The sequence below is a fragment of the Triturus cristatus genome, chromosome 7, assembly GCF_964204655.1.
Source record: "Triturus cristatus chromosome 7, aTriCri1.1, whole genome shotgun sequence".
Classification (NCBI taxonomy): Eukaryota; Metazoa; Chordata; class Amphibia; order Caudata; family Salamandridae; genus Triturus; species Triturus cristatus.
In genome coordinates, this window is record NC_140590.1 from 1321586659 (window position 1) to 1321606767 (window position 20109).

Genomic DNA, 20109 nt, shown 5'->3' on the forward strand with positions numbered 1-20109 from the left:
AATACATAGGTATGCACAACCACAACACCAATTCACAGTCAGTGGTAACAAGTCCACAGGTGAGGTAAGCAAATGTCACTCAGATGTGGGAAGACAGACAACGCACCTAACAAAGCATAGCACAGGTTCATTACACATCAGCAACATGTTTATTCAAAAATAGTTGCAAGGCAATTGTACGTTACGGTGGACACACGGTCACAGAGTGACTGAGAATTGTAGTCCAGGGGTGTGTGGCACATCACTTGATGTCAATTGACTACTCCCACACTGGTGTCGGATTCTGGGTGATGGGGGTCAGTGTTGACCAAACAACAGGCAAATTACCCTGTGAAGGACAGACACAAGACACAGTCAAAAGCACAGCAAAACAGGAGAGAAATGCAATACACATGCACAAAACATGTCACTATAAACCTACACAAAAACAAGTTAGCAGTACTACCCTATTGTGGAATACACACCACCTGAATGGACACATCACTGCACGCATCCAGTCAAGTGGCACACAGACACACTCAGACAGCAACAGAGCATCCACAACACATTCCAGGCTAACTACATACATTGACATAACAACCCTGGAAACTCACATTCAGGTGAAGAAGTTGTTGATGAGCTGTGAGCGGATGTCACCATCATCCTCATCATCACTGGCATCTTGGCAGAGGCCGGGCTCCTCCACAGGTGCCGGAGGTTGGTCATCGTCATCGTCATCCTGGATGAGAGGCACCTTCTTCCGCACTGCCATGTTGTGTAGCATGCAGCATACAAGGATTATTTTGCATACCTTTGCAGGTTCATATGGGAGGCAACCTCCGGTCTTGTCCAGGCAGCGAAAGCGGCTTTTTAGGAGGCCGAATGTCCGCTCAATCACCCTCCTGCTTCGACCATGTGCCTCATTGTAGCGCATCTCGGCTGGTGTCACAGGGTTCCTGAGGGGTGTCAGCAACCACGGCATGTTGGGGTATCCAGAGTCACCTACACACACAAAAATGAACCAGTAGCTGAGTTTTGTAGGAGTGCGGAATACAACATTGACAAACACACACAATGATAAACAGTCAGTACACACCGACAAGCCAGGCATGCTGAGCTGCCATCTGTGAAATCAGCGTTGCAATGCGACTACTCATCATTATGTAGGCATTGTGCGCAGAACCAGGGAACCGTGCACACACATGTGTGATACACATCAGAGCATTGATCGAGTGGAAATGTTTCCTGTTACGGTATGCCTGCTCATGTGCCTGTGGTGGTATCAGGGCCACATGTGCCCCATCAATAGATCCGATGACGTTCGGTATCCTCCCCAGTGTATAAAAGGCATCCTTTATTTCAGGGAGTTCAGCTGGGCTAGGGAACTTGATGTACAGGTCAAGGAAATGCAACATCTCCTCCAAGACATCGCGTAGCACACGACTAAACATAGTTTGCGACATTCCACCTGCTGTAGCCACAGTGTACTGGAAGGTACCAGTAGCAAAGAAGTGCAGGTCTACCAACACCTTCACCTCTGGGGTCAGTGCTGTAGGGTATGTCCGGCCAGGTAGCAGATGTGGCGCCAACTGCTCCGCCAACTCCTCAATCAGTGGCCTGGTGAGGCGGTACCGTCGGATGCAGTCCGTTCCTGCATGGTTGCAAGGTCTGCGAACGGTCGAAAGACAGCTGGTGCCCTGCAGAACAGAGATGAAAAAAGGAAGATTGTCGGTTCATCCACCCATGTGGCCATGACCAGGTCCAATATCACATGATAGATCATGACATTACACAATGTACTGAGGTGTGTGCTGTTGGGCATGGACACATATGTCACCTACATGATCATCACCTCACATCTCAATTCCACATGTCCACATGAGCCCCATGTAGTGCAATGGCCAATCATCTGGCTGTGTCACCCGACCTATGTACTGGTGTGACGTTACAAACACACACCACAGTGACAAGTGAGGCCTGATGTCTCCCAGGCATCACAGATCTTTGCCATGCAGATACCCAGGGTCCCTTTATTGCCACATCGACAATGTCATGGACATGGCATATCATGTACACACCACAAGGCAAGCGTGAGTCCCACAAGTAGTGGCCACTGTTGTCCCTGAAGGCCCTACATGTATGTCTCTTAGACACACACACACCATCAAGGTAGATGCATATACCACATGGATATGGAGACTGTCTCCCATTGGGCACATTTGATCATCCACATCTGAGACAAAACATGCACACAGACTGTGGGTGCACATCAGAATTGTGGCTACAGGTCTCACTGTGACGTACATGCCATCACCCCCAGGACTCAGGGTGAATGTGACATGTCCTAAACATATCCAACATGAAACTGTGTCCGTGACTCATGCCCATTACTGTACATTTGCACATCACAGTGGTAATGTGCACGATACACAAAGGATTCTGCCCCCATGTACACATGCACAGCCTGGGAGTGGCTGAACAAAAGTGTCACACAACAAACCAAATGTGCCCCCCCAAACACACAGGGAATGCATGCAATGGGACACTGTGTGGCCAATGCAGTAGTGTGGTAGGTGTGCACAGGTGTCCCTGGCAAGTAATTGTGTGTTGAATCCGTCGAATAGTCACACCAATGAGGTCCGACGCGGGTGACAATGCGTACGCATTGCACGGTTCATGACCGAGCCGTGCGTACGCTTTGCCATTGACTGCAATGAGGTCCGACGCGGGTGACAATGCGTACGCTTTGCACGGTTCATGACCGAGCCGTGCGTACGCTTTGCCATTGACTGCAATGAGGTCCGACACGGGTGACAATGCGTACGCATTGCACGGTTCATGACCGAGCCGTGCGTATGCTTTGCCATTGACTGCAATGAGGTCCGACGCGGGTGACTATCATCCATACGTGTCGGGCAGGCATGGTCCGAGACAAGCGTACGCCTTGGCCATCGAATCGTATGGAGACGGATACATGTGTATTTTCAAAATACGCGTTGTACAGTCAGTTGAACGAGCCGGACACACCCATTGGCGGTGGACTGTCATGGAGACGGATGCGGATTCAAAACTTGTACGAGTTGTGCGCTAGTAATTCAGTTAGATGCCTACAACAATGTTGCAATTACTAGTGTTTCATGAAGGTGAAGATTTGAACGATGCGGAAGGCGTGTACGAGTCGTACATTTCCATGTATTTGCCAGATTCATAGAATGCAATCGTGTTGGACTTATCACTTGGGACACATGGCACAGATTCTGCCTCTGCAGCACCGATATAAGGCTGGCTGGCCCCCAGGGAGCTCACTTGCCTGCACTACATGCTCCTGGACCACATCCCTGCTACCACTGCTGCTGTCTCTGCATCCTCTGGCTCCTGCTATGGCACGTACTCTGGAGAGGGCCCCAGCCTTCACTGAGGAGGAAAACCAGGCCCTGCTCGACGGCTCCTTCCACAGTACAGCAAGCTGTGTGGAAAACCAGGGGAGCAGGGGAGTGTGCAGTCCACTGCCTTCCTAATTGTGCATGTTGTCTGACTAGCATACTAGCAGTGTGTACACCAGTGAAGCATTCTCACTGACTACTTTCATCCCCCAAAGTGTGTAGGTACATGTAATGAACAGGTGTTCTGCTGTTAAAGTGTATTGGTGAAAGCTTAAACTTCCCAGGCATTGTTAACATGTCAGACATGCAGGTGATTTGTCCTTCCCCATGGTTGCACTACCTGTGTAACTCATTTCCCTTTGTGATGATGACGTATATCCAAATGTGTGCAGCACAAATATGGGGCAAGTGTGTTAATGTACTTTTAACTTTGTCATCCTCACAGGTTGATGCCCACCAGAAGCAGGAGATATGGCTGACCATCGCCCGGGCAGTTCGTTCGGTGGGGGTCTACAAACACTGGATCCGCAACTGCCAGAAGAGGTGGCAGGACGTTCGGGGCTGGACCCGGAGGATAGCTAGAGTCCAGCTGAAGTTGTCGCCTCCACGCAGGAGGGGCGGACACCGGACCCTGACCCCCCACATGCCCTGGATCCTGGCGGTGGTCTTCCCAGACCTGGATTGGCAGCTGAAGGCCAGACAGCAGCAAGAAGGGGGTAAATCCATGCCTAATCTGTGTACTATGTCTGACATGCTAATTGCAGTCTTTTGGCCTGGTCACACTTCCACATTACGTAGGTCTTGTAGTACAATACTCATGTCCCTCAATTGTGTGATACACCCTCCTCATCTGTTCCACAGGTGTGGCCCCGACAGTCTGTTGCTTGTGTCACTAGGGCACTGTGTCCCTGCAGTCAGCTATGCTTCAGCTACCGGACAGCATCTGTTCCCGTGACTCTGTTGTGTGTTTCATGTGTGGTTCAATTGTTTGCCCAATGCCTGTTATCTGACATGTGATCTGTGTGTGCCCTTGTATGTGTTCCAATTGCTGGTCTGACTTGCCACATGTGGCTGGGGTATTTCAAACAAACCCATGCAGCAGGGGACTCCAATTTGAGGGCCTCAGGAGTGTATATAGCAAGTATGTCACACTTGCTTAGCCACCTGACTACTGTCCAGGGCCAAACACTGTTTCACGTAGACCTGGGCAGTCATCCTTCCTCAAGGGAATTTAGAAACACTCTGTAATCCCACTCCTGTGCATCAATTTACAGGTTGTGCTTCGTGACATGTGCCTTCAGGTGTCTGCCTCTGTGTCATTATGGTGTGGCTTTCTGTCCATGATTTTGAGGGTCAGCAGGACATCTGAGATGTGACTGTGAGAGACAAAACCTGTGTGACATATAGGTGTGTGATCATCTGACAGCGCACAATGATGTATGCAACTGTGTACTTCAGGCAGCTGGATCACATGCACGGCAGACTGTGATGTGCTAATGTACATGGATGTTAGACCTAGCACCTTGGCGTGAGTCTCCCTTCCACTTTTTGTCGCTGTGCCTCATGTGTTTTGCTGGTGTTAGCTGCTCAGAGCACAGTGCCACTGCCAACCAGTGCCACAGTGCAAGTGCTCCCTAATTTAAAATGTATATGTTGGTTGGATTCCATGATTGGCTTATTTGGTTTACTGCCAGACCCCAGTAAAGTGCACCAGGAGTGCCCAGGACGTGTAAATACAAATGCTGCTGGTGGGCTTGCAGCACTGGTTGTGCCACCCACAGAAGCGGCCTAGTAAAATGTTTCTAAGGTCTGCCATTGCAGAACCTGCATGCAGTCTGGTATTGTCATGCTGACTAGGCAAGTGCACCCACTTGCCAGTCCATAAACCTTCCCTTAACTTCATATTAGTCACCCCTATGGTAGGCCCAAGGGCAGGGTGCATTGTAAGCATAAGGTAGGACAAGCGTGTGGCCTGTCCTAATAGTGATTTACAGCCATTTTCGTTTTTCACTATTGCAAGGCTACCTGTTCCCATAGGCCAAAATGGGCTGTTAGAATTGTAACATTCTATGATCCTAACAGGCCCAGGGAACATGGTAGAAATTCGAGTTTAGTATGCCTGAACTCAGAATAATAAAATATATCTTTTAGTAAAGTTTATTTTAATATTCTGTGTTTTCAAATGCCACTTTTAGAAAGTTGGTATTTGCCTGCTGAACCATTTTAGCCCGCCTCTGCTATGATGTGTATCTGCCTGTCTGGTTTGTGTGAGTGACAGGGCTGGGGAAACCCAGAGGGGCAGGGCTAGGTAGCCTGGTGGTGAATAGAGAGATTGACATCCAGATGGGTGGGAAGAGTGCACCTGGACTCTGAATAGGGCTGTGCTCTGCCACCTCAATTGACAAGAAGACCCTCTGCCTGAGGAGAAGGAACTGGGAAAGCTGTAAGGAGGAGTACTGTCCCTGACCTGGGGGATTGGCCTGCAGTGGTTGCCTTGCTGCTGAAGGAGAGGAGAAAGACTACAAAGACTTTATTTCAACTTGTGCTTAAAAAGATCTCCAAGGGCCTGAGTAGAGCTGGCCTCCTGTTAAGAAGTCCGAGGAACAAAAGGACTTCACCCCCAGCTTCCCCCTGAACTCTGCTGTGTGAGTTCTACCCCTCCAAGAGTGCTGGAACCAGTTTTGGGGCCTCTGGGAGCTGTGCCTGCTGTGGGAAGCTGTCCAAGAAGAAAGAAACCAAAGATCTCCACTTTTTTACGCACAGCCGTGAGAGAACAGTTCGCGAGAACATTTTCGTCGCACCGCTCCTTAGCGTGCAGAATTTTATCGCTGAGGACATCGTCGCAGAGCCTGCTGCCGCTGGGCCCGATCAGCGCTGGGAAAATCATCGCACCACTCATTAGCGGTCCGAATTTGATCGGTACCACCCCAAGATCCGCGCTCCGCCTGTTAGCGGGCAGAATTTGATCGCTGCGAACATCGTTGCAGAGCCTGCTGCCACTGAGCCAGATCAGCGCTGGAAAAATCATCGCCCCGCTCGTTAGCGGACCGAATTTGATCGCTACCAGCCCAGATCCACGCTTCGCCTGTTAGCGGGAAGAATTCTATCGCTGCGAACTTCGTCGCAGAGCCTGCCGCGGCTGTGTGGAATCGTCGCAGAACAAGCCAAGATCATCGCACCGCTCGTTATCGTGAGTAATTTTATCGCTGTGAAAATCGTTGCAGACTCAACCAAGATAACCGCTGGTGAAATTGTCGTCCCGCTCATTAGCGGGCCGAATTTTGTCGCATTGTGCCTTAGCGAGTAAATTTCTACTGGATAAGCTACACCTTGATTTTCAACGCTGAAGTGCCGCTAGGAACTTTTTATCGCATCATAAGGTACTGTGGGTTAAAACGGTCGCTAAGGTGAATGATTTTATCGCTAACCTAAGAACTCTTTCTAAAATCATATTCTTGAACTGTGTATGTAATTTTTGTCGTTATTTGGTCTTGTGCTAAGCCTTAATATAAAAGATCACTATTTTTGATATAAATCTAGTGTGGTGTCCATTTGTGGTGTTCTCACTGGGTTACAGTATGTGGTCACAAATGCTTAACCTATAACGCGCTGAGATAAGCCTTGTCTGCTCGCACCAAGCTACCTAGAGGGTGAGCAGGGGTTATTTCAGGAGTGTAACCCCTTACCCTGACTAGAGGAGAGGGTCCCTGCTTGTCACAAGTACCTACCTGTGCCAACCAGAGATCCCCAATTCTAACATTGGTGGTCAGCGGTGAGGATCCTGTATTTGCATTTGTGATTCATGTACAGTGATTGGTGAACACCACTTAGTGAGTTCAGACCATAACGCAGCTACATACTTTTAATTTTTGTTTGCCAAGAAATCTCCAGTTTTTAAAAGTCATGCCTGGTTCAGTCAATGGGGAAAAGGCAGCATTTGTGATCTCTGACCTTGGAGTAGAATGGGAAGAGGAATAATTAGAGGACTACACATTAGCCCAGCTGAAGGGCTTCTGCAAAAAGTTTGGAGTTTCCCCGACTGGGTGCAGAAACAAATCCCAATTCCAAAAGGCGCTGAGGGCCTGGATTGAGTCCAGATCACATGAGGAGGCAGACATAATAGAACCAGCAGTAAGCGTCCAGAGTTTTGGCAGAGGCCTGTCGCCAGAAGAGTTGGCAGACAGGAAAGAAACCCAAGCACATGAAATGGAGATGGCAAAATTGAGTGGGGAGTTGGAAAGCAAAAAGCTGGCTCTGGAAAAGAGAAGAATTCAACTGTAGCATGAAACAAAGTTGAGGGAGATAGAGCGGAAGGCTAGGAGTTTAGAACTCACTCCCTCTGGTGGCAGCACACCACCAGTGCAGGTAGAATCAAGGGTGTACATACCAAAAGATGTGGTAAAGGAATTCTTTAAAAATGATGACATAGGGCAGTGGTTCAAGGCCTATGAGGTAGCCATGTCCTCCCACCGGGTCCCTGAGACGGATTGGGGAGCGGGGTTGTGGGGACGGTTCCTGAGTGAGGGGCGGGACACACTTCTAGACTTGCCTTCAGATGTTTATAATCCTTATCCCCATATGAAGGATGCTCTGATGACTAGGTATGGATTGACCCCTGAGTTGTATAGGCAAAGGTTCAGGGGTTGCACAAAGATTCCAAACAGTACTTATGTTGAGTATGTAACTTTTTTTTGCAGAGCACTGGATGGTTGGGTGAAGGGTAACAAGGTTGATGATTTTCAAGGGCTTCTTGATTTAATGGCATGGGAGCACTTGTCCAGTAATTGTTTTCTTGAGCTATGCCAGCACCTTATTGATAATAGGCTGACTACCCCTAGAAAGCTTGCTGAGGAGGCGGACCGCTGGGTCTGTACCAGGGTCCACAAGGGTCCAGTGGGAGACTCTGCTAAAGGTGGGCAGGGTCCCCAGCAGAAGAGTGGGGGGGACAAGGGTAAACAGAGGGAGTTCCCAAGAAGGCCCCAAAGTAATCCCCAAGGGAACCAAGGGAAAGGTTCTCAGCCTCCCCCACCCCAGAAGCCGACCAGGGCCCCGACAGGTCCCCCTGTTCAGAAAGGGCCCCTAAAATGTTACAAGTGTGGTAACATGGGGCATTTTGCCTCTGATTTAAAGTGTCCTTTGTATGGTAAACCAGCACCCACTGGTGCTCCACTTCGGCAGATGGCTAGTGTAGCCTTGGGGGAGGAGATGGCAGTCCAAGGTGGGTGGGGTCCTGCAGAGATGTCCCTTGTCTCCTTAGGAGACTGTGAGATGGTCCCCCAAACCCAGCTGCCTGATAACACTAAGAAATACAGGCAGTGGGTGACCATCAATGGCCGTAGGGTGGAAGCTCTGAGAGATACAGGAGCCAGTGTGACAGCTGTCAAGTGTCACCTGGTTTCTCAAGAGCAGGTGGTCCCAGGAGCATTCTATCCAGTTGTTTCCGCTGACAGCACAGAGAGTCACTGCAAGGTGGCTCAGGTTCCCTTTGAGTGGGGGGGGTCTCTGGTACTCTTCAGGTAGCTGTGAGGCCCGCCATGCCTGTAGACTGTCTGTTAGGGAACGATTTGGAGAGCTCACCTTGGGCTAAGGTGGAGCGGAGTGCTCACCTGGAGATGTTGGGTATGCCGGATTGGGCGTGTGTCACCACACGGTCCATGGCAGCGAGTAGAGGTGCTCAAAAGGTACTGGAGCCTGAGAGGGAGGCCCAGGGTCCGGCCTTAGAGAGACGAGGCAGGGGGCGCAGGATACCGGCCCCTGAAGTTCCCACGGCCCAGGAGGAAGCAGAAGGCTCCTCTCCAGCCATTCCCTGTTGTCGGTACCCCATTCCAGCGAGTGTGGATTGACATTGTGGGGCCACTGGGCCCCAGGACAGCCATGGGCAACAGGTTTATCCTGGTCCTGGTGGACCATGCCACCCGGTACCCGGAAGCCATCCCTCTGAGGACAGTGACGGCCCCCGTGGTGGGACGTGCACTGATGGGAATTTTCTCCAGAGTGGGATTCCCTCTAGAGGTGGTGTCTGACCGGGGTACCAATTTCATATCCAAATATATGAAATCCCTTTGGCAAGAGTGTGGTGTAACCTACAAGTTCACCACCCCTTACCACCCCCAAGGAAACGGGTTGGTCGAGAGATTCAACCGTACCCTCAATGGCATGATAATGGGTCTGGATGAACCCATGAGGCGTAAGTGGGACGTCCTCTTGCCATGCCTTCTCTTTGCGTACCGTGAGGTGCCACAGAAGTCTCTAGGGTTCAGCCCCTTTGAGCTCCTGTATGGCCACCCAGTGAGAGGACCTCTAAGTCTGGTCAAGGAAGGCTGGGAGCAATCTCCCAGGAAACCTCCCCAGAATGTATATAGCTACATGCTGGCCTTCAGGAATCAGGCTAGGCGATTCAGGCAACTTGCTGAGGCAAATCTGGAAGCCAGCCAGGAGGAGTTGAAGCGATGGTACGACCAGAATGCCACTCTGGTAGAGCATCAGCCTGGACAGAAGGTGTGGGTCTTGGCCCCCGTGGAGCCTTGTGCGCTCAAGGATAAGTGGACCGGTCCCTTTGAGGTTGTGGAGCGCAAGAGTCCTGTTACCTATTTGGTGGACATGCGGTCTCCAAGGAACCCCTTAAGGGTCCTTCATGTCAACCGCCTCAAGCCCCACTTGGAGAGGTCCCAAGTGGGCATGCTCTTGGCAACAGATGCTGGGATGGAAGAGGAGAACGAGCCTCTTCCTGACCTTCTGTCAGCCCAGGAGCAAGATGGGTCAGTGGATGGTGTCATCCTCTCTTCCGTCCTGACCCCTGAGCAACAGAATGATTGTCGCCAGCTGCTGGGACAATTTTCTGATCTGTTTTCCCTGGTTCCCGGTGTCACTAATTGGTGCGTCCATGATGTGGACACTGGGGATAGTACACCTGTGAGGCACAAGGCCTACAGGGTGACTGACAGGGTGAGGGCATACATCAAGGAGGAGGTCTCCAAGATGTTTGCACTCGGGGTAATTGAGTCCTCCAGCAGTCCTTGGGCCAGCCCAGTGGTCTTGGTCCCAAAGGCTGCAGCGCCGGGAGCCACACCCGAACTCCAGTTCTGTGTGGACTACAGAGAACTCAATTCAGTCACCAGGACTGACGCACACCCCATCCCCAGGGCTGATGAGCTCATAGATCGGCTAGGGGCTGCCAACTACCTCAGCACGTTTGATTTAACATCTGGGTACTGGCAGATCGCCTTGACCGAGGGGGCCAAAGAAAGGTCAGCATTTTCCACCCCAGATGGGCACTACCAGTTCCGGGTTGTGCCCTTTGGGATGAAGAATGCCCCTGCCACCTTCCAGAGGTTGGTCAACCAGGTGTTGGCTGGACTGGATTCGTTCAGTGCTGCCTACCTGGATGACATCGTAGTGTTCAGCTCCACTTGGGAAGAACACCTGCGCCACCTCTGGGAAGTGTTGAGGGCGCTGCGGAGGGCAGGCCTCTCGATCAAGGCGAGTAAGCGCCAGATCGGGCAGGGTTCCGTGGTGTACTTGGGGCACCAGGTTGGGAGCGGCCAGGTGGCGCCCCTTTCTTTTTTTCTTTTGCAGAGTTTTATATAGCGCAAACTTGACCCGAATCCAATCAGGTATCAGAGCGCTTTACATAGCACCAGTTACGTTACATGAGGACACACATTCATTTTTGTTAGGCACGGGGAGATTAAGTGATTTGCCCAGAATCACAGGATGTTTAGCGTCGTTCCCGAGACTCAAATCCAGTTCCCCCAGGTCCGAGGTCGAGCGCCTTAACTGTTAGGCCAACTCCTCTCCCTTCAACCCAAGATAGAAACCATCCTGAATTGGGAGTCGCCCAAAACCCAGACAGGGGTGAGAGCCTTCCTAGGTCTCACCGGGTACTACAGGAGGTTTGTCAAGGGGTTTGGCAACATTGTTGCCCCCTTGACAGCGCTGACTTCTAGGAAGCAGCCCAGGAAAGTGATTTGGACTGACACCTGTCAGAAAGCTTTTAAGGCCCTGAAAGCTGCTATGTGCACGGCGCCCGTGCTCTTGGCTCCCAACTTCTCCAAAGAGTTTATCGTTCAGACAGACGCTTCAGAGCATGGTGTGGGGGCTGTTCTTTCACAGATTAATGAAGAAGGCCTAGATCAACCTGTAGCCTTCCTTAGCAGGAGGTTACTTCCACAGGAACAGAGATGGAGTGCTATTGAGCGTGAGGCATTTGCTGTGGTCTTGGCACTGAAGAAGCTAAGACCCTACCTGTTTGGGTCTCACTTCCGGGTTCAGACAGACCACAGGCCCCTCAGATGGTTGATGCATATGAGGGGTGAGAATCCAAAGCTGTTGAGGTGGTCCATTTCCCTACAGGGTATGGATTTCACGGTGGAACATCGCCATGGTACAGATCACGCCAATGCTGACGGTCTGTCCAGATTTTTCCGCCTTAGTGATGAGGAACTCCCAGGGGTAGGGTAGTTCTCCCCACATTTCAGCTGGAGGGGACACGTGTTAGACCTGGCACCTTGGCGTGAGTCTCCCTTCCACTTTTTGTCGCAGTGCCTCATGTGTTTTGCTGGTGTTAGCTGCTCAGAGCACTGTGCCACTGCCAACCAGTGCCACAGTGCAAGTGCTTCCTAATTTAAAATGTATATGTTGTTTGGATTCCATTATTGGCTTATTTGGTTTACTGTCAGACCCCAGTAAAGTGCACCAGGAGTGCCCAGGGCATGTAAATACAAATGCTGCTGGTGGGCTTGCAGCACTGGTTGTGCCACCCACAGAAGCGGCCTAGTAAAATGTGTCTAAGGTCTGCCATTGCAGAACCTGCATGCAGTCTGGTACTGTCATGCTGACTGGGCAAGTGCACCCACTTGCCAGTCCCTAAACCTTCCCTTAACTTCATATTTGTCACCCCTATGGTAGGCCCAAGGGCAGGGTGCATTGTAAGCATAAGGTAGGACAAGCCCTGATGTGTGTGGCCTGTCCTAATAGTGAATTACAGCCATTTTTGTTTTTCACTATTGCAAGGCTACCTGTTGCCATAGGCCAGAATTCGACTTTAGTATGCCTGAACTCAGAATAATAAAATACATATTTTAGTAAAGTTTATTTTAATATTCTGTGTTTGCAAATGCCACTTTTAGAAAGTTGGTATTTGCTTGCCTAACCATTTCAGCCCGCCTCTGCTATGATGTGTATCTGCCTGTCTGGTTTGTGTGAGTGACAGGGTTGGGGAAACTCAAAGGGGCAGGGCTAGGTAGCCTGGTGGTGAATAGAGAGATTGACATGCAGATGGGTGGAAGGAGTGCACCTGGACTCTGAATAGGGCTGTGCTCTGCCACCACAATGCTGGCTCCACCTCCTGTGGAGCGGCTGATGTCTCTGCCCTGCACTCTGAATAGAAAGTCAGTGTCATGTCAATAAAGTGCTCAGGAACTGGTTTGGACTGGGCAAAGGCCCCTCTACCCCAGAGGAACAAAGGATTTAGGGGTATAAGTATAGGGACCCTGCTCCCAAGAAATTAGATCCTGCTTGACAAGGAGAACCTCTGCCTGAGGAGAAGGAACTGGGAAAGCTGTAAGGAGGAGTACTGTCTCTGACCTGGGGGATTGGCCTGCAGTGGTTGCCTTGCTGCTGAAGGAGTGGAGAAAGACTACAAAGACTTTATTTCAACTTGTGCTTAAAAAGATCTCCAAGGGCCTGAGTAGAGCTGGCCTCCTGTTAAGAAGTCCCACGAACAAAAGGACTTCACCCCCAGCTTCCCCCTGAACTCTGCTGTGTGAGTTCTAGCCCTCCCAGAGTGCTGGAACCAGTTTTGGGGCCTCTGGGAGCTGTGTCTGCTGTGGGAAGCTGGCCAAAAAGAAAGAAACCAAAGACCTCCACTTTTTCACGCACAGCCGGCTTAGCGAGAGAATTTCCGTTGCACCGCTCGTTAGTGTGCAGAATGTTATCGCTGAGGACATCATCGCAGAGCCTGCTGCCGCTGAGCCCGATCAGCGCTGGGAAAATCATTGCACCGCTCGTTATCGGACCGAATTTGATCGCTACCAGCCCAAGATCCGTGCTCCGCCTGTTAGCGGGCAGAATTTGATCGCTGCAGACATCATCGCAGAGCCTGCTGCCGCTGAGCCAGATCAGCGCTGGAAAAATCATCACCCCGCTCGTTAGCGGACCGAATTTGATCACTACCAGCCCAGATCCACGCTTCGCCTGTTAGCGGGAAGAATTCTATCGCTGCGAACTTCGTCGCAGAGCCTGCCGCTGCTGTGTGGAATCGTCGCAGAACAAGCCAAGATCATCGCACCGCTCGTTAGCATGAGTAATTTTATCTCTGCGAAAATCGTCGCAGACTCAACCAAGATAACCGCTGGTGAAATTGTCGCGCCGCTCGTTAGCGGGCCGAATTTTGTCGCATTGTGCCTTAGCGAGTAAATTTCTACCGGATAAGCTACACCTTGATTTTCAACGCTGAAGTGCCGCTAGGAACTTTTTATCGCTTCATAAGGTACTGTGGGTTAAAATGGACGCTAAGGTGAATGATTTTGTCGCTAACCTAAGAACTCTTTCTAAAATCATATTCTTGAACTGTGTATGTCATTTTTGTCCTTATTTGGTCTTGTGCTAAGCCTTTATATAAAAGATCACTATTTTTGATATAAATCTAGTGTGGTGTCCATTTGTAGTGTTGTCACTGGGTTACTGTATGTGGTCACAAATGCTTAACTTATAACGCTCTGAGATAAGCCTTGTCTGCTTGCGCCAAGCTACCTAGAGGGTGAGCAGGGGTTATTTTAGGAGTGCAACCCCTTACCCTGACTAGAGGAGAGGGTCCCTGCTTGTCACAAGTACCTACCTGTGCCAACCAGAGATCCCCAATTCTAATAATGGAGTTGTGTTTGCAGAGACTCATATGTCTGATTTGCGTGATGTGGGGTCTTCTTGGTCCTGGATATGTTGTTTGCAGGGGATGGGCAAGTGCACTTGTCATCTGCAGAGTTTGCTTTACCCCTGAGCTATGATTGTGACACAATGCATACTGTTGTTGTCTGGATGCCCTCCCCTGTGACAGGAGACAGTGTTGACTGACTTTCCAGGCATGCCAGTGCCATGGCATTTAATTTGCTATGAGTGATCCTGCATTGTGTTCAAGTGTGCACCATGCACCCCATTGTGGCATTGACTATCAGGACATGAGAACATCATAGTGTGTGTTGCTGGCACGCATCACAAGCATGTGAAATGAATCTCTGCCTATCCCTTCATCCGGACACCTGTATTGAGTCTGTGGCAAGAGATGTGCTGTGTGTATAGTGACATACTCCTACATGTTCACTTGCATGTCCAACTGATGTGCGGGTGGTGCATGTCGGGACATTGGGGTATTAGGATCCAACATGCAACAGACATATGGGTGCAAGTCAAGGAGTGATATGTGTGCCATGGTTGATGTTGAGAATGACAATTGGCTTATTCGAAACAGTGTTGGCACTTTGAGCAGTGTTCATCTGATGATGCCAGGGCTTGCCCTGTGATGTGATGTACTCACTGTAGTGGGTGCAGTCAGTGCAGGTGACTGATGTTGTTCTCTTTCTTTCTATTCCTATCCAGATACATCCATGGCCATATGAGGGGACAGCTCCATGGACCAAGAGGAGCCACAGAGCCTGACAGGGACGGAGAGGAGTCGGGGGGACCCAGTGGCACGGAGGGCGAGTGGAGCCACACAGAGGAGTCTTCAGCACCATCCCCCCCAGCTGAGGGCCACAGCAGCTCTGAGGATGACTCCCTTGTGGAGGCAGGTGTCAGCAGCCACCAAAGCCCAGCTAGTGAGGCTGTCCCCGCCACCGCCCCCACCACTACTATCACCACCCTCCCATCGGCTCCCATCCCAGAGGTCCGTGGAGGCTCCCGTGTTCGGGAGCATATCTCCTTTGTGCCAGGCACCGCACCCTCTGCCCCTGTGCCCCCTGCTGCCCTGAGTGAGAACTTTGTGGATTTACTTAGACAGATCCATGTAGGACAGACATTGATGCTGAGTGTCCTCCATGCACACACCACTCTGTTGACACAACTGGTGTCATTCATGGAGGGCATTTCATCAGGCATGTCTGCCCTACAGAGGACCAATCATTCCATGGCCTCCTACCTGACGGCAGTAGTGTCCCTCCTCCAACAGTCCCGTATCCCTCCTACCCCTGCACCACCCATGATTCCTACCAGCCTACCTATCCCAAGCACACACACACCTGCACATTCTCACAAAGCCACAGACACGGGCAGCACACAAACACCCAAACCAAGGGCTAGACGTGCACACAAGCAAGCGCAGGGGACTGATACCACACTCGCAGGGACTGGTTTGCAGACACACACACAGTCATCCACAACCACTCCGCAGTCCTCCGAAACCTCCCCCTCCCAGCCCCCTTCTCTTGCCTCACCTGCAACCCCATCTCCACAGAAGCTCTTCCTCTGTGACCTTGGCCTCCCCTAGGTGCAGTCAGACTAAGACCCCCACCCGCAAGTCCCCCCGGAGCCGGAAGAGCAAGACCCCACCGCTGCCACGCAGCTTCAAGGCAAAGTCTCCATCCTCCATCCCCCAGGCCACCACTCCAGAGGTTCCACCGCTACACCCTGCCCTTGGTTCCCTCACCCACAGATACACCATCCCCAAAATTCTGAGGCCCTCCCACCCACCACACCCGGTCAGATCGTCAGTGCCACTGATGTGGGGACCATGTCCCCCCACTCTGTCCTGCTGAGCTCACCTGCACCCCATTCCACTCACATGGATTTATGCACTGTAGTGGAGTCCACGACCACCCCGTCTGACTTGAGCACTGCAGTGGGGACCCAATCCACTCCATCTGACCTGCCCACTGAAGTTGTGCTGGCACCCACCCCATCTGACTTGTGCCCCACAGTTGTGGCTGAACCCACCACTTCAGTCAGCTCCACTGCAGTTGCAAGTGACTCTCCTGCATCCTCCACCCCTTCACTGCCTCCTTCTGCTGCGCCCTGATCCTGTCCCTGCGGTGCCTGGCCTGCCCCCATGTATGCCCCTCCGAGGTGATGTCCCCTGTCCTTCCAGTGCAGGCACGCAACGTGTGACAGTTGTCACTCAAGTTCACTCCTTGTGATTTGATGATGGACTGGCCATTGGCCTTTTGTTTGAACGGACATTTCAATTTTCATATGCTGAATAAAGCTTTTTTATTTATCCTTGTGAACTTGATTTAGCTGTACATTAGGTTGATGATGTTTAGCATGCCCTTGCACCTGTAATGCTTGGTTTCTAATGGTGAATACTGAGGTGTTGATGTGAGGTACTCCATGTGGTCGATGAGATATGTATCCTATTCTGGGCGGTATCCATGTCATCCTTTGCAGCTAACTGTGTGTGTCATGATTAACTATTTGAGAACATCTCTGTAAACATTTCATTTGCATGGTCACATCTGTAGCTTGCACCCATACACATATGATGTGCTTCCCATTGTCCAATGTGTCTATTTCCCTGACTTTTGGCACATCTCCACTGGACCTACAGGTGTGGGCATCATTGGTATAGGAGCAACTGGGTCCTCTGTGCAACTTGCTAGATATATGTGTTGAGTATGTGCAGATGACTTAGGGGAGACTCATGTACCCAGGCTGTTGTGACCAGAACCTTCATTGTGTGGTAACTGATAGCTGACTGACCAAGTGTTCTGCTGACATGAGTGGGACGTGCTGTGACAATGTTTGGCACAGCTGGACTTACACAGGAGTTGGGTCCCCTCAGGCTATGTCACGGATGTGTTGTCCCGTGACATAGCCTGGGCCCATGGTGTGTGTTGTATGAGCATGTGTGTGTGTGTCCACATCCCTTTTCATACACAGGCAGTGTTCCCTTGATATGTTCCTGTTGTTGATGCTTGCTGAGTGGTACTGTGTTCATCCCACAACTTTGCCATGGGCTACCAGGTGTGTGAGGGCCTGACACACTACTCTTTAATTGGTGGTTCATCATTGGGATTTGTCTGTTCTGAGTGGTGATGATGTGGTCAGACGCAGATGGGACACAGTCAGGGTTCCCCAAGGCACTTTTTTGTTCACAATATCATGTAGTTGTCCCTAGGTGGTACCTTTCAGTGATTGATACATGTGATGTGTGTGTGACTACTCCCACTTGTCAGGTTCAGGGCTGCAATGTTTGCAGGTGTCAGCATGTGTGCCTTGTGGTTCTCCTTGGGTTCTGCATTGCCCTGGGACTGTGGCAGGTATTCGGAAGGTTACGTGAGCTTTGACATCATGGCCATGGAAAGCATACTGTGCAGTATGTCTGTCATCCACCAGGGTTGTAAACTGTCCTTGTGTGATGAGTCTGTGCCCCTTAGTTCCTCCCAACATTCCTGTGTTTGTCATGGGTGCATGTGCAATGTCACCTGTCCATATGGGTTTCACAGATGCACATTGTTGCAGTTCAGGGTGTGTGGTGTTGAGGGTGGACTGATGTAAATGTTTGCATGGATGGGCCCCTAGCTCCCATTTGTCCATGGATGACGGACCATGCTGAGTGATTTGTGTTTGTGTAGGTGTGATGTACGTTTGTGGCACAGGACACATGTCTGGGTTTCCCCGTTTGTACGACATCTACCTTTGTCATCACAGTGGAGGTGTCATGCATGCTTGTGTCACCCCAATGTCTGGTCCCTGGGGGTAGTGCTGTTGTGTGTCAGTCTCTTGCTGTGTTTGTTGGTGTTCATTCCAGCTTGTGTCACATGTGTCTGTTGTGCTCCCTCTCATCTCACAATGCCTGATTGCCCACTAAGGGTGTCCCAATGATGGTTTACTTTTGTATGGCACTGTGTCCACATCTGTGTCACTGTGGTTCTGACCCCCTCATGTGTTGTGTATTTGCCTGGGGATACTGAGACACACACACACACACACGTTGTGTCAGATGTGCAGTGTGAGGTTGCCTGTTTGTGTTTGTGCATCTGCATCAGTGCATTGTTATTTCTGTTCTGGGCTATTGTCTGGATGCTGTTTCTGTGATTTTCCCTGCAGTCCCTGTGAGTCATATCACATCATTGTGCACATTCATCCTGGTTGTTAGGTGCCATTGCTGGCATGGAATGGGAGTTTGTGAGCTGACACCTACAGTCTACACAGGTCGTTTTGATTGGTGTGTGTATTTTCAAGATGTGTGTATGCTTTGTGATGGTCACTTCTGCTCTTGTGTCATTGTACACTGTATGCATTGTCAGCCCCCATGTGTGGTGCTTGTCTGCACATGGCCGAGAGTATGTTTTGTTTTCACTGCACTGTTAGCCTCACCACATCTCTGTGGGTATGGGACACAACCACTAGTTTGCCCCAGAAGTGTTTAATGTGTTGGGAGCCGGGATCATACATGCTGTTTGTTATTTGCAGCTTTGAAAATGATGACACTTACCTTTTGGTCACTGTGATGAGGGGGGGGTTAGACCCCATCACCACAATGCTCGAAATTTGCTGCAATTTGGAACCCCACACTTAACTTTTGTTCTACACAGTGAGGGGTGTTATTTTTACAATGACACAGTGCTATAGTGATGCTTGCCTTGTGTAGGGTACACTCGTTTGTTGGTCACACATGTGCTGTTAGTTACATTGTATGTTCGAAGTCATAATCACTGTTGTGGGCATTTGTCACAGACTACACACTGTTGTCATGATGTTAGGGGGATGTATTTTGCTGACATACCTAATGTTGGAGTATGATGGATGTGTGGCGCATCACCCATCCTATGGGTGGGGGTTGCAGGGGTGATGGGCAACATAACCCTATGGGTGGGGGTGGCAGGGGTGATGGGCAACATATGCCCTATGGGTGGGGGTGGCAGGGGTGATGGGCAACAGGTCCCCTATGAGTGGGGGTGGCAGGGGTGATGGGCAACAGGTCCCCTATGTGTGGGGGTGGCAGTAGTGATGGGCAACATGAGCCCTATGGGTGGGAGTGGCAGTAGTGCTGGGCCACAGGTCCCCTATGAGTGGTGGTGGCAGGGGTGATGGGCAACATAAACCCAATAAGTGGGGGTGGCAGGGGTGATGGGCAACATAGTCCCTATGGGTGGGGGTGGCAGGGGTGATGGGCAACAAGTCCCCTATGTGTGGGGGTGGCAGTAGTGATGGGCAACATGAGCCCTATGGGTGGGGGTGGCAGTAGTGCTGGGGAACAGGTCCCCTATGAGTGGGGGTGGCAGGGGTGATGGGCAACATAAGCCCTATGGGTAAGTGTGGCAGGGGTGATGGACAACAGGTTCCCTATGTATGGGGGTGGCAGGAGTGATGGGCAACATGAGCCCTATGGATGGGGGTGGCAGTAGTGCTGGGCAACAGGTCCCCTATTAGTGGGGGTGGCAGGGGTGATGGGCAACATAAGCCCTATGGGTGGCAGTAGTGCTGGGCAACAGGTCCCCTATGTGTGGGGGTGGCAGTTGTGATGGGCAACAGGAGCCCTATGGGTGGGGGTGGTAGTGGTGCTGGCCCTACAACCCCTATGATGGCCTGTTGTTAGTGGCCAGGATGTGGATCCCCTGTGTGTGTGTGCCATTTTGCGGGTATGTGTTGTTTGTTTCTGTGGTAGGTGTCTGACTTACCGTCTGCGCCATCAACGTCGGTTCCTGATCCGGTCATAGATGTAGAGTACTGGTATGACCTGCGCGATGGGATTCATGATGTGTTCGTGTCGTACACGCTGCTTGTTGCTCCGTCTCGTACCCGTTGCAAGCTGGTC